The following is a 7,026-nucleotide window of genomic DNA, read 5'->3' on the forward strand; positions in this document are numbered from 1 at the left end:
GTGAGCAGGTCAGTTACAAAACAACAGACTAAACTTCAGGCTCAATAGAGAAATCCAGTAGAATGCTAGAAGATGCCAATAGAGCCATCACAATAATTCCTACTACCATGATAACTCAACCCAATAAACTGATATATGCTACAGCTTTTCTAAACAAATGCAGCATACAGATAATCCTTAACTTGCAATCACAGTTGAGCCCAAAATTTCCATTGCTAAGCTTTACTTACTTTACTTTACTTTATTGTCATTGCACCTCGTACAATGAAATCAAACACCATCTTCCGGGCAAATCATGACCATGAAAATAAACACAAACACACATCCTTCACACTCCACACATTGAATCTAAAACTCTCAACATCGCACTAACACTGGACTATACAGCAGAATTCAAAAGAGCTACTGCCCTGGGATAGAAGCTGTTTTTCAGCCTATTTGTCCTTGTTTTTCCTAATTCTGTCCCGTCTGCCAGATGGTAATAGTTCAAAAAAAGGGCTCCCAGGTTGAGATGGATCTTTGAGAATGTTTTGAACTTTCTTAAGGCAGTGGGAGCTATAAAGCTCTTCCAAAGAGGGGAGAGCGAAACCAATGATCTTCTGGGCAATCACATTAACCCTCTGGAGTGCTTTCCTATCTGCCCCTGTTCAATCGGTACACCATATATAGATGCAGTAAGTTAAGATACCCTCTATGGTGCAGTGGTAGAAGGTCACCAGCAGTTTTTCATTCAGTTGTTGTTAAGTTTCGCTCCAATTTACAACCTTTCTTGCCATAGTTAAGTGAAACATTGCAGTTGTTAAGTTAGGAAGGCAGTTGTTAATTGAATTGGGCTTCCCCACTGGCTTTGTTAAAAGATGGCAAAAGATGATCACATGACCCCAGCACCTTGCAAGTGTCAAAAATACATCCCAGTTGCCAAGTGTCCAAATTTTAATCATGTGACCATGGGGACACTGCAACAGTAATAAATGTGAAAAGTCTGTTGGGTATAACATTGATACACCAACTAAGTTTGGGTGAATAAATATATAAACCAAAGTTTTGGGTGTTTGTAACTTGTAGCTTTAAGCACAAAACTGCTTGTAATTAACTAATTAAGGGTGCGGTTACAAACGGCAATAAAAGGCAGTAAGAGAAACGTAACCTCTCTCTGCTTGTTATCTGCTTGCTACTGTTTGTTTGCTACTGTTTGCTACAACTGTTTGAATACCTGAACGAAAGGACTATTTCATTGATGTGCTGATATCCTGTGAATACTCAGCGTTGTCTTCAAAGGGAAAGGTATCAGAGGAGAAGATATCTTTACAAGCAGATAAGGATATAGAACTGACTAGTAAATGGACTAAGTTACTGAATGGATATATTTGTGAATGACATATGGACTGATTGACAATGTTTAAACTCTAATTGGATTAAACAACTATTTAAACTACAAACAGTGTTTGTAATCAGTGTGTGTAAACTCTAGGGCCCTTCCTCTCTCATTTGGCTGCCTGGCTTGACTGCTGCTCCACATTCTGTTTTTGGGGGTTTGTCCCCAAACACTAACATTGGTTATGGGCCCAGTGAGCACAGTCTAACTAACCAGGATATAGCAGTGAGAGTTGGTGTGAGTTGCACATTACTGTAAAAACAAACTGTTTTTCATTAGTTTTTAAATAGTTACATATCTGAAGAGCAATGGCACAAGTAAATTTGCCAAATCTGTCCATGATATCCAGACTAGATGGAACAAACTATGTTTCATGGTCAATGGAATGTAGTTTACTTCTATGAAGAGAAGGTTTGTGGGACATAATAACAAACCCACCAGATGTGACTAACTTAGATCCTAATGTTGAAGAGGATGACAAAAAGATACAAGACTATAAACGAAAGAATGAGCAGGCTTTATGCATCATAGGACTGACTCTCTCTGACCAGCAACTTATCCATATCCGTGGAGAGGAAAATGCTGCAAACTGCTGGGAGAACCTCAGGAAGATATATGTTCGGGACAGTGTAGGAGCTCATATATATCTTACACGCAAACTATTTCAAACACATCTTCAGAAGAATGGAGACATGTTAACTCGTTTAAATTGTATGAAGAGCATTTTTCAGGAATTACAAGAAAAAGAGCTTATATTTAATGAGTTGCAACAAGTATACATCATACTGTCTTCATTAGATCAAAGCTATGATGATTATGTGACTGCTTTAGAAGTATTGCCAAAAGATAGTTTATCATTAACCGAGATTACTGGCAGGCTATTAGAAGAAGCCAGAAGAAGGTGTGAACGTGACCAGCTGAGAGAAGATAAACCTAATAAAGAAGAGAAAGTATCTTCAAAGCTTGAAAGAAACCAACTAAGTAAATTAAAGCACCCGGAAGAAGAGAATTTATCTTCGACGGCATACACAATTAAAAAGTGTTTTAATTGTGGAGGCAGAGGACATTTGGCAAGATTCTGCAGAAAAGAAAAAAGCCAGAATGTAAAAAAGCCAAAGAAATCCTTTGAACTAGCCACGTTTAGCAACTGTGATGTGAAGAATGATTTATGGGTGGTGGACAGTGGTGCATCCCACTGCATCACGAGAGATAAGAAAAAATTTATAAAAATGTCTAAAAGCTCTCAACATATATCACTTGCTAATGGCTGGAACCTCAAGGCCAAGGGAGAAGGTATTGCATACTGTCCATGCTTAAACCAGGATATAAAAATGTTGTATGTACCACAGTTAAAGGTGAACTTGCTTTCTGTAAGGGTATTAGACAAACTAGGTTATGTAATTACATTTAAGGATAATAATTGCATAATTGAAAAAGATAACAAAAGGGTAACTGCAGCTTTAAATGGAACATTGTACGTATTACATGATAGTAAGAAAGGGGAGGCACAGACTGTATTTAACAATATAAAGCCTCATAATGAATGTATCCATTTATTGCATAGGCGTTTGGGGCATGTAAATTTTAAAATGCTAAAACGTACAGTAGAGCTGTCTGATGGAATAAGGTTAAAACCTTGTGATAAATATTTGCGTTGTAATGTCTGCTGTGAAGATAAGAGTAAAATATTGCCTGCAAATAGGCTAAATGGTTTCAAAACTAAAGAACCTTTAGAAGTAGTATTTGCAGACATTATAGGTCCAAAGAAACCCAGTATGGGGGTGCTCGATATATACTGAGCATTATGGACCATTATTCTAGATATGGGTTTTGCTACCTAATGAAAAGCAAAACTGAAACATATCAACATTTCTTCAACTGGTTAAAATTTGCAGAAAGAAAGACTAAACGGCAACTGATAACCCTGGTGACAGATAATGGTACGGAATTTGTTAACAGCAAATTCCAGAATAGATTAGAGGTAGCTGGAATACAGCACAAGAAATCTGCACCATACAGACCACAACACAACGCATTTATTGAGAGAAGAGGCCAAACACTACAGGCAATGGTTAGAACAATGTTAACTGATTCTGGATTACCTGATTCTTTGTGGGGGAAGGCCACAATGTGTGCTAATAACATATTGAACAACGTTGTTAACACAACTACTGGTGAAATACCATTCACCATGTGGCATGGCAGGAAGCCTGATCTGAGTTATCTGCACACATTTGGTGCACCAGCATGGGTGCATATCCCTACACAACTCAGGCGTAAAGGGCAACATAGAGCTAAACAATTATTCTTCGTTGGTTACCAAGCAAACCATAGGGCATATAGATTTTGGGAGAAAGGCACATCTAAGGTGTTATGTAGTGCCAATGCCCAATTTCTAGAGCACGTAGGATGGGATAAGTTAGAACAGGATAACAATAAAGAAGTAATTATTGAATCCTATAGAAATCCCATTAATTATCCCTGTAACTTTAAGAATAAAGTAAAGAGAGAAATACAGGCAGAGATAGAGCCCATAAAGGAAGAAATAGTTCCAATAGCTGAGCAAGCAGAGGAACAGGAACAGGTAGTAATTCAAAAAAGTCCTCATACAAGCCCTGTAATTCCCAGAAGAACTACACGAATATCTAGACCGCCTGATAGATGCCAGGCTAACACAGTGTGCCAGATTAATAAAGTTCCATATACTGTAGATGAAATAAAAATGTATCCTACTAAAGATAAGGAAAATTGGTATGCAGCAATGAATAAGGAATTGAAATCCTTAAAGGATATGAAAGTATATGAAAATGCGAGATTACCTGTTGATATAAAACCCATTGGCTGCAAATGGATTTTTAAGATAAAAACTGAAAAAGATGGTAATATAATCCATAAGGCACGATTAGTAGCCCAAGGTTTTAGACAAAATGCCAATGACTATGATGAGGTATTTGCACCTAGCCTTAAAGCAGCAACATTAAGGGCAGCTTTAGTGTGGGCAGCAAGCAAGAAATATATAGTCAACCATCTAGATGTAGAAACTGCTTACTTGCACGCTCCAATAAGACATACTGTATACATGAAAAAACCTATTGGATTTAAAGGTGAAAATAATTATGATTATTGGTTGTTAAAAAAGAGCCTCTATGGTCTTAAACAATCAGGCTATGAATGGAACCAGTATATTGTAAAGGAACTAAACAATATAGGGTTTAAAGCTGGTTTAGCCGATCCATGTCTATTTAAAAGGGAGACAAATGGGAAAATATCATTATTACTATTATTCACAGATGATATTGCTTTGATTACAAAAACTAATGATGAAGCCAATAAAATAATAGCATCATTAGCTAAGAAAATAAAAATCAAGCAATTAGGGAGATAAAGAAATATCTAGGTTTGAATATACTGAAAACACAGAAAGGTTTTAAGATATCTCAGGAGGATAAGATATCTAAATTGCTAATAGATTATAAGATGGAACTTTGTAAGACTGCAAAGACTCCAATGAGTCAGGATATTTGCAAAATGGATGCTCAAAGTCCAAAATTTGATAAAGTAATATATCAATCTTTGATTGGTAGCTTATCATACATTAGCAATTGGTCAAGGCCAGATATAGCTTATTGTATTAATCAACTGGCACGACATAATAATGATCCACTTCAATGTCATTGGAAAGCATTAAAGAGAATTTTAAGATATCTTAAAGGAACATTACACCATGCACTGTATCTAGAACCAAAAGGTGATCTAATACTGAGTGCTTATTCAGATGCTAGTTTTGCATCAGAAAGAGACACAAGAAAGTCGACTTCGGGAACAGCCATAATGCTGGGTAAGACATTAATAGGTTGGAAGTCAATAAGACAACAGCATATAAGTTTGTCTACTATGGAAGCAGAATTCTCCTGTTTGTCGTTATTATGTACTCAATTAATCATGTATAAGCAGATGATGAATGACATGGGATTAACTGTAAATTATCCTATAATTGTACATGAAGATAATCAGGCAGCAATTCAAATGGCCACAAATATTGCAGTAAAAACTAGGAGCAAGCATACAGATTTAAGGTACTTAAACGTTAGACAATCTGTAAAGAGTAAAATGATACAGCTGGAGTACTGCATGTCGGAGGACAATATAGCTGATAACTTTACTAAAGCCCAAGGTGCCATTAAGCACCAAGAGAGTTGTGTAAAGTATGGTTTTAGATTGTAAGGGCATTATATATTTATATCACCCAAAAGGGGAGAATGTTGGGTATAACATTGATACACCAACTAAGTTTGGGTGAATAAATATATAAACCAAAGTTTTGGGTGTTTGTAACTTGTAGCTTTAAGCACAAAACTGCTTGTAATTAACTAATTAAGGGTGCGGTTACAAACGGCAATAAAAGGCAGTAAGAGAAACGTAACCTCTCTCTGCTTGTTATCTGCTTGCTACTGTTTGTTTGCTACTGTTTGCTACAACTGTTTGAATACCTGAACGAAAGGACTATTTCATTGATGTGCTGATATCCTGTGAATACTCAGCGTTGTCTTCAAAGGGAAAGGTATCAGAGGAGAAGATATCTTTACAAGCAGATAAGGATATAGAACTGACTAGTAAATGGACTAAGTTACTGAATGGATATATTTGTGAATGACATATGGACTGATTGACAATGTTTAAACTCTAATTGGATTAAACAACTATTTAAACTACAAACAGTGTTTGTAATCAGTGTGTGTAAACTCTAGGGCCCTTCCTCTCTCATTTGGCTGCCTGGCTTGACTGCTGCTGCACATTCTGTTTTTGGGGGTTTGTCCCCAAACACTAACAAAGTCGATGGTCACTTTTTTCAGTGCCATTGTAACTTCAAACGATCACTAAATGAATGGTTGTAAGTCGAACATTACCTGTATACCAAGGTGATGCACTAACCCCACTGCTATTCTGCATAGGCTTAAACCCCTCAGGCAGAAAATCAGAAGAACTGGATAAAGATACAAGTTCAAGAGCGGAGCTACTACCAACTACCTCCTATACATGGAGTACAGCAACTTGAATGCAAAGAGTGAATGAGATATCGATTTGCTGATCCACCTAACACAATCTACAGTCATGGTATCATTTGGACTAGCGAAGTGTGGCCGGATTGTATTCAAGAAAGGGAAAGTATTAAGACTGATGGGGTGCTCACTGAGATATGGGAATTATTTTATTGATGGTTAGAGAAAAAATATGAAAGCTAGAAATAGCTAATAGATTAGTGAAATATAGAAAATAGGCTTATAGAATTAAGCATGTTAAGAAAAGGAGTGTTATAGTCATAGAGATATTATGTATATTAATAAGAATAATATAAAAATAGAGAATTAATACCAAAGTAATGAACACGGATATAAATTTTAATTGTTATTTGTACCCAGATGACACACCGTTAGATGGAAGATGAATTGCATGTACTTTAAATAAAATCTTTAAAAATTGCAAAAAAAAAGAAAAGACTGATGGGATGGAACTATCAACATGGAAGACATGCAGACCACTTACAAGTTCTTTGGTATCACACAGTTACATGGGAACCATGAGGAGAGGGCAAGGAAGACAGCAGCATCCAATTACCACCAAAGAATCAGACAGGTCATCAAGAGTCAGCT

The sequence above is a fragment of the Pseudonaja textilis genome, chromosome 1, assembly GCF_049901715.1.
Source record: "Pseudonaja textilis isolate UNSWEBS1 chromosome 1, rPseTex1.2, whole genome shotgun sequence".
NCBI lineage: Eukaryota > Metazoa > Chordata > Lepidosauria > Squamata > Elapidae > Pseudonaja > Pseudonaja textilis.